The following is an 8,392-nucleotide window of genomic DNA, read 5'->3' as shown; positions in this document are numbered from 1 at the left end:
AAATATCCACAGAGCTTCTGTCCACTAGCTTCCAAAGATGAACCTCAGCCAGTTTGCATCAACAAGCACCAGCCTACTTCAGCCTTACAGAACCCTCCAGCTTCCAAATGCAAACTCATCCAACTTTTACTCCCCAGGACCTGCCAGCTTGCACCAGGTCCATTGTCAGACATCAGCGACAATGGACACCAGCCACCTTTAACCCCACAATGCCCCTCAGCAAGTGAACATAGCCTCTCATTGCTCCACAGCACCCTCCTGCTAGATGATCACTTCTTTCCATCTGCCTGTTTGTCTCTTTGTGGAGGGAGACCAGCCAGTGCTTATTGCCATGGCTGTTGCCCAATGTCTTCAGTTAGGGGAGAGAAGAGGGCTTTCCCTTTGGCTTTCTCCTCACCCCACCTTTATAGCCACTCAACTACCATGTGCTTTGGTGACCTCACAGGCAGTCCACAACCAATAGCAACAGCTGGGGAGGCATTGCTGTGGCCTCAGACCTCACAATGGTGGTTGCATATCAGCAGTGATGTGTTTGTTTGTTTGTTTGTTTGCTTGCTTGATTGGTTATTGCTAAAATAATTTATAGCCCACTCCTGATTTGTGCTGAAACCAGAGAAGGGCATATCATAAACCTGGGATGGGGAGTGTTTTTCAGTCAAAGGGCCACATTCCTTTCTTGGCTACCTTCTGAAGGCTACATGCCAGTGCTGGGGGAAAGCAGTCAAGCAATGGATACGATTTATCTTTGTACAGTAGTCTCAATTCTCGAGGTTTCAACGCCAACACATCTCTCTATCCAGTTGAGCAAGAAACAAAATCACAGTTTATAGAAGTATTCCACCCAGGTGAAAGCACTCAAGGAGGATGCATAAAATGGCTGGTGGAGGGTTTAGCCTAGGAAGAAACCTGAGGGCTAGATAGAGTGGCCTGGAGGTAATTTTTGTTCCATTTAGCCATCATGGCTAGTAGTCATTAATAGCCTTATTTTCTACAAATTATTATTATTATTATTATTATTATTATTATTATTATTATTATTATTATTATTCCCCACCCATCTGACTGGGTTGCCCCAGCCACTCTGGGCGGCTTCCAACATATACAAAAACATAATAAAACATTACACGCTGAAAGCTTCCATATACAGGGCTGCTTCCAGATGTCTTCTAAAGGTTATATCTGCTTCACTCATCTGCTTCACATCGGATGGGAGGGCGTTCGACAGGGTTGGTGCCACTGCCGGGTAGGCCCTCTGCTTGGTTCCCAGTAGCTTCACTTCTGGCAATGAAGGAGCCACCAGTGAGATTTTCACTGGATCTCAGTGTCCGGGATGAACAATGGGGATGGAGGTGCTCCTTCGGGTATACAGGGCTGAGGCCATTTAGGGCTTTAAAGCTCACCACCAACATACCCCTAAAAGCTACCTAAGCTTTAATTTGGTCATTACCAAAGCTTCTGGTAGCAAATTCCAGCATTCCAATATGTGCAATGCCATAGTATAAAGATATTTTACCTTTCCCGAGAACCTGGGAAATGAGCAATCAACAGAAGGTCAAGGGCACTCCCAAATGGCGACTTCACCACCAGTTTGTGGGTTCCTAATTATCAACTTCACCTGTTCCACCATCTATGACATAAACCAGTGGTAGCCAATGTCGTGCCCTCCAGATGTTGTTGGACTACAACATCCATCATCCCTGGCCACAGATGGGAGCTGTAGCCCAGCAATATCTGGAGGGGCACCACGTTGGCTACTGCTGCCATAGAATTCATGGTTGGAAAAAACAAATTGTGATTTGCTTGTCAGAAGGGAAAGACTGCAATGGCTAGTGAAAATGGATAAAGCTGAAAAACAATTACACCACTGCCTATCATTGATGCTATATAAAATATCATGTCAGTGTTTTCATTGTAAACCCATAATTTTGGGGATTTATATCACTTATTGCACTTAAGATGACTATTCTGCTGAAGCAACAAATACAAACGATAATAAGAACAAAAAGTATCATTTAAGTACCGTGCTGAGCAATAACTATGCATCACCCCTCAAGCACTGAACAACAACTATACATCACTTTATTCGAGGAAAGGGAAATTGTAGTGAGGTCAAGGCATTAGGTACAAATCTGTCTCTGCAGAATATAATAGTTGGGAAGAACATCAATTTCCATGTGGGGTGTCTTCCCTAGGAAGTAAAATAGATAATTCCAGCCTAGAATGTGATGACTCCTTAGACATTTCCTTGTCAAGCACCCAATTTTAATGAAGTTTGTTTCTGCTTTTCTTCTGGCTCTCCAACAAGGCAGCCATTTAAAAGCCGGCCCCTTCAAATATGGGGCTGGCCATTACTGGTGGCTGGGTCCCATTGAGTCTAGTAGGGCAGAATGCAGGGAACCCAATATTAGGTGAGGCCAGAGCCAATGATAAATACTTATTTTGTCCACAACCATCTCACTGCTGAGTTCTGCAAGGGCAACACTAAAACTCAGGAGGAGAAAGCTGGCAGCCAAGGCCACACCTGGGTTGGTTGTTAGGAAGGAAGCAGGCAGGTGGGGGTTGGCTAAGGGCAAAATGAGTTTAGTGGGGCAATGCCCCATTCATCTTAAGAGAGAAGTCTCCACTGCTTGCCTCTGACAGCCTTCCAACCAGAGGACTCTACTTGGTAAAGCAGGACACATCCCACTCCTCAAGAGAGACCACTTATGAATGATGTCCCCTTTTAGGTTTTTCCAAAGAGACATAGAAACAGAAAGCTCGTACTTCTTTTTGATCCTTATTGTAACATGAAATAACACCCTAAATCTGTCTCCCCCCCCCAAAAAAAAAATCAGCAAGTCAGGAATATGTCAAAGTGTTTAGAGGCCATCATAGTGTTCGGATATGCATATATATGATTGACTATTGGTACCTTCTAGGAATAGAAGCCCATTTCATTGAGGAACCTCTCGAATGAATGATTAGATAATCACTTTGATGTGCCTGAATTATGTAATTTGTATTGATGGTACTGAAACGCCACGTTCAGTAAACGAATTTGTCTGGGTTGACTTTCTTTTGACTATAGAATCATAGAATCATAGAATCATAGAATCATAGAGTTGGAAGAGACCACAAGGGCCATCGAGTCCAACCCCCTGCCAAGCAGGAAACACCATCAGAGCACTCCTGACATATGGTTGTCAAGCCTCTGCTTAAAGACCTCCAAAGAAGGAGACTCCACCACACTCCTTGGCAGCAAATTCCACTGTCGAACAGCTCTTACTGTCAGGAAGTTCTTCCTAATGTTTAGGTGGAATCTTCTTTCTTGTAGTTTGGATCCATTGCTCCGTGTCCGCTTCTCTGGAGCAGCAGAAAACAGCCTTTCTCCCTCCTCTATGTGACATCCTTTTATATATTTGAACATGGCTATCATATCACCCCTTAACCTCCTCTTCTCCAGGCTAAACATGCCCAGCTCCCTTAGCCGTTCCTCATAAGGCATCGTTTCCAGGCCTTTGACCATTTTGGTTGCCCTCCTCTGGACACGTTCCAGTTTGTCAGTGTCCTTCTTGAACTGTGGTGCCCAGAACTGGACACAGTACTCCAGGTGAGGTCTGACCAGAGCAGAATACAGTGGCACTATTACTTCCCTTGATCTAGATGCTATACTCCTATTGATGAGGCCCAGAATTGCATTGGCTTTTTTAGCTGCCGCGTCACATTGTTGGCTCATGTCAAGTTTGTGGTCAACCAAGACTCCTAGATCCTTTTCACATGTACTGCTCTCAAGCCAGGTGTCCCCCATCTTGTATTTGTGCCTCTCATTTTTTTTGCCCAAGTGCAATACTTTACATTTCTCCCTGTTAAAATTCATCTTGTTTGTTTTGGCCCAGTTCTCTAATCTGTCAAGGTCGTTTTGAAGTGTGATCCTGTCCTCTGGGGTGTTAGCCACCCCTCCCAGTTTGGTGTCATCTGCAAATTTGATCAGGATGCCCTTGAGTCCATCATCCAAGTCGTTGATAAAGATGTTGAATAAGACCGGGCCCAAGACAGAACCCTGTGGCACCCCACTAGTCACTCTTATCTAGGATGAAGAGGAACCATTGATGAGCACCCTTTGGGTTCGGTCAGTCAGCCAGTTACAAATCCACTGAGTGGTAGCATAGTCAAGACCGCATTTTACCAGCTTCTTTACAAGAATATCATGGGGCACCTTGTCAAATGCCTTGCTGAAATCAAGGTAGGCTACATCCACTGCGTTCCCTTCATCTACCAGGCTTGTAATTCTGTCAAAAAACGAGATCAGGTTAGTCTGACATGACTTATTTTTCAGAAATCCATGCTGACTATTGGTGATCACAGCATTCCTTTCTAGGTGCTCACAGACTGTTTGCTTAATGATCTGCTCCAGAATCTTCCCTGGTATTGATGTCAGACTGACTGGGCGGTAATTATTTGGGTCCTCTCTTTTCCCCTTTTTGAAAATAGGGACAACATTTGCCCTCCTCCAGTCTGCCGGGACTTCGCCTGTTCTCCAGGAATTCTCAAAGATGACTGCCAGTGGTTCTGAAATCACATCTGCCAGTTCTTTTAATACTCTTGGATGCAGTTCATCTGGCCCTGGAGACTTGAATACATCTAGACTAGCCAAGTATTCTTGTACTATCTCCTTAGTTATTCTGGGTTGTGTTTCCTCTGCTGAATAATTTGCTCCAAATTCTTCAGGTCGGGCATTGTTTTCTTTATCGGAGAAGACTGAGGCAAAGAAAGCATTGAGGAGTTCAGCCCTTTCTGTGTCCCCTGTTTGCATTTCACCATCTTCTCCTCTGAGTGACCCCACGGTTTCTTTGTTCTTCCTTTTGCTACGAACATACCCATAAAAGCCTTTTTTGTTGCTTTTAACCTCTCTAGCAAGCCTGAGTTCATTTTGTGCTTTAGCTTTTCTGACTTTGTGTCTACACGTGCTGGCTATTTGTTTGAATTCCTCTTTGGTGGTTTCCCCCCTTTTCCATTTTTTATACACATCCTTTTTTAATCTTAACTCAGTTAAAAGTTCTTTAGATAGCCACCCTGGCTTCTTTAGGCACCTTCCATGTTTCCGTCTCATTGGTATTGCCTGAAGTTGTGCTTTTACTATCTCCCTCTTAACAAACTCCCAGCCATCTTGAACTCCCTTTCCTTTTAGTATTACTGTCCATGGGATCTCACCCAGCACTTCCCTAAGCTTTATGAAGTCGGCTTTCTTAAAGTCAAGAAATTGAGTCCTAGTATGCTTGGCTGCTCCTTTCCGCTGTATAGTAAACTTCAGGAGAGCATGATCACTCGCGCCTAATGATCCTTCCACTTCTACCCCACTAACCAGGTCATCAACATTGGTTAGGACCAGATCTAAAATGGCTGTTCCTCTTGTTGCTTCTCCCACTTTCTGGACAATGAAGTTGTCTGCAAGGGCAGTGAGGAATCTGTTTGACCTTATGCTCTTGGCTGAGTTTGACATCCAACAAATATCAGGGTAATTGAAGTCCCCCATTACTACTATCTCCCTTCCTTTTGCATGCTTGGCCATCTGTTCCAGGAAGGCATCATCTATGTCCTCCGTTTGGCTTGGGGATCTATAGTAAACTCCCACAATGAGGTCACTGTTATTCTTCTCTCCCTTATTTTTCACCCAAATGCTCTCACTTTGGCTTTGAGGTTCTAAATCTTGGATCTCTTCATAGGTATACACATCCCTGACATATAACGCCACTCCTCCTCCTTTCTTGTCTGGTCTGTTTCTTTGAAATAGATTGTATCCCTCCATTATTACATTCCAATCGTGGGATTTATCCCACCAGGTTTCAGTGATTCCTATTATGTCATATTTAGTTTGCTGTACCAGGAGCTCAAGCTCATCTTGTTTATTTCCCATGCTTTGTGCATTAGTGTACAGACATTGAAGTCCATTAATCATTCCCCCGTGTCTCTTATTTAAGGATTTTTTCCTCCCACCACTAGGTCTGCATGCTCTTTGCTCCATTCGGTCTATGACATTTGGATGATCATCTTCATCAATTGATAGACTCCTACCTTCAGGAGCACTGTCTCCCTCCCCCACATTAGTCAGTTTAAAGCCCTCCTGATGAGGTTTCTGAGATTTTTTGCAAAAACATTCCTCCCAACCGTTGTGAGGTGCAGCCCATCGCTTGCCAGAAGTCCATCTTCAAGAAACTGCATTCCGTGATCTAAGAATCCAAACCGTTCCTGTTTACACCATTTGCGAAGCCAGTTGTTCACTTCCACTATTTTTCCCTCTCTCCCTGGGCCACGTCGTTCAACTGGGAGGACAGATGAGATGACAATTTGTGCATTTAATTGCTTCAATTTCCTGCCCAGAGCCTCGTAATCTCTTTTGATCTTCTGGAGGCTATTGCTTGCAGTGTCATTGGTTCCCACATGAACCAAGAGGAAGGGGTATTTGTCAGTGGGTTTTATGATTCCTTGCAGTCGTTCAGTTACATCTTGGATCTTAGCCCCGGGGAGACAGCACACTTCCTGAGACATCTTGTCAGGCCCACAGATCGCTGCTTCTGTTCCCCTCAGTAGGGAATCCCCTATCACCACCACACGCCTCCTCTTAGGTCTGGTCGGGGTTCTTCTGTGAGCTGTCGGTTCCAAGGTCGCCTGGACATTCCCTGAGGACTGCCTTTGCTGCTCGTCTTCAAATACCTGATCGACTGTAATGAGGGAGAGATCCTCAAATGGAGTCTGCTCTTCGTCTTCCATGGTAGGGGAAAGGACCTCAAAGCGATTGCGTATTTCTAAACAATCAGAGCGAACCCTGGGCCTCCTACTTCTTTGAGTCACGTTTCTCCATATATCTGGCTCCTGTGTTGGTGAACTAGCTACCTTCTCAGGGGAGTCCCCTGTCTCTTCCTTGGTGGAGACGGTGTGCTCTGTTGCTTCCAAGAAGAGTTCCAGCTCTCTAATTCTTTGGAGCGTAGCTACACGTTCCTCCAGTTGCTGGACTTTGTCTTTTAAGAGGGCAATCAACATGCAATTGCTGCAGGTAAAGCTGTCTGCAACCTTTGGCAAGATGGCAAACATTGCGCAGGAACCACAGGCGACTGCAGCTGTTCCCTCACCCTCCATCTTGGGAACGTGTCGTTGGGGGTGACTACAGTGGTCCTCTATCATAAAAAGTGTGGAGACAGGACAAATAAATCCCCCCAAAAAAACCTAGGTCTCCCTCAACAAATGTTTGAGACTAGCTCCCCTAAATCTAAAATATGGATCAAACTTTTTGTTCCTTCTTCAGCTGCTGCCCTAAAGCTCTATACTTGTCTACTCAAACGTAATTTTGTCCCCGTGAGATCTTCTCTGGCTTGCAATATTGAGTAAGATTTTGCACATGCATGATCAGCATTCAGCAGACTCATACCCAAAGCCAGCTGCTTTGGGTGGTGGTGGTGGGGCTTATCATATTGAAATACATTCTTTACACTTAACCCTTTACTTCCTAATGAAACCATCACTTTTTGTGTGAAACTGGAGTGCTTTGCATTCATTACTTGCATGAAGGAGCAACACAACTACAAAAGGGTTGTGGGACCATAACCTCAGCCCCACATCTATTTTCATGCAGCTCTTTCTGGCTTCCCACATATTAGGGAAACCATTTGAAAACAGAGATCCTGCTGTACTACTGTATAGGCTTCTCACTTGATCAAGAACCCTGCTGCTGACATCTGCCCAGAACACAAGTAGTCCTTAGATGACCAAATCCACTTGGCTGGCAATCTTTCATTTGGCAAGTCTTCTCCATTTGGGTCAGTTCTTTTGACTGCAAAACATTTCCTTCCAAATGTTTTATGGGATTGTTGTCCCTCATCCAGCTGCATAACCCACCATATCTTTGTCTAGGGTCAAAAGCTTTCGCATTCCCAAGTGTTGCTCCACCTAAACTTGTGATATGGAATAAGTGCAGGGCAAATGAAGCCACTTCAGTTTCCAGGGGGAAAATATGATAATATCCATGCATGTTATACATGCATGCAATGCGTAACTGCATCAACATTATGAGCTCTGGTGGGAAAGGATGAGGTTGTTGCCCCCCCTCCTCCGAGGTTTGTTAATCATCCATATAAATACCTAGTCTATTGCAAATCAAGGCGATGGAAGCCCATTCACTATATCACCGGACTTCATAAGGATTCTACATGGCATTCCCCGGTATCATTGGATCACAAGTCCCATCACCCCCAGACAGTATGCCCAAGGGTTAGGTATGCTGGGCGCTGTAGTCCAGCAACCTTTGGAGACCATCACATTGACTACACCCATTTAGATGCCTTTTGCTGGTAAAAGCTGCTGGGGCGGGGGGAGGAGATTTTCAATAGAGAAACCGCATGCCAAGAAAAAGTTAAGCAGT

The sequence above is a fragment of the Podarcis muralis genome, chromosome 6 (genome assembly GCF_964188315.1).
Source record: "Podarcis muralis chromosome 6, rPodMur119.hap1.1, whole genome shotgun sequence".
Taxonomy (NCBI): Eukaryota; Metazoa; Chordata; class Lepidosauria; order Squamata; family Lacertidae; genus Podarcis; species Podarcis muralis.
Note: the sequence above shows the minus strand (reverse complement) of the source record.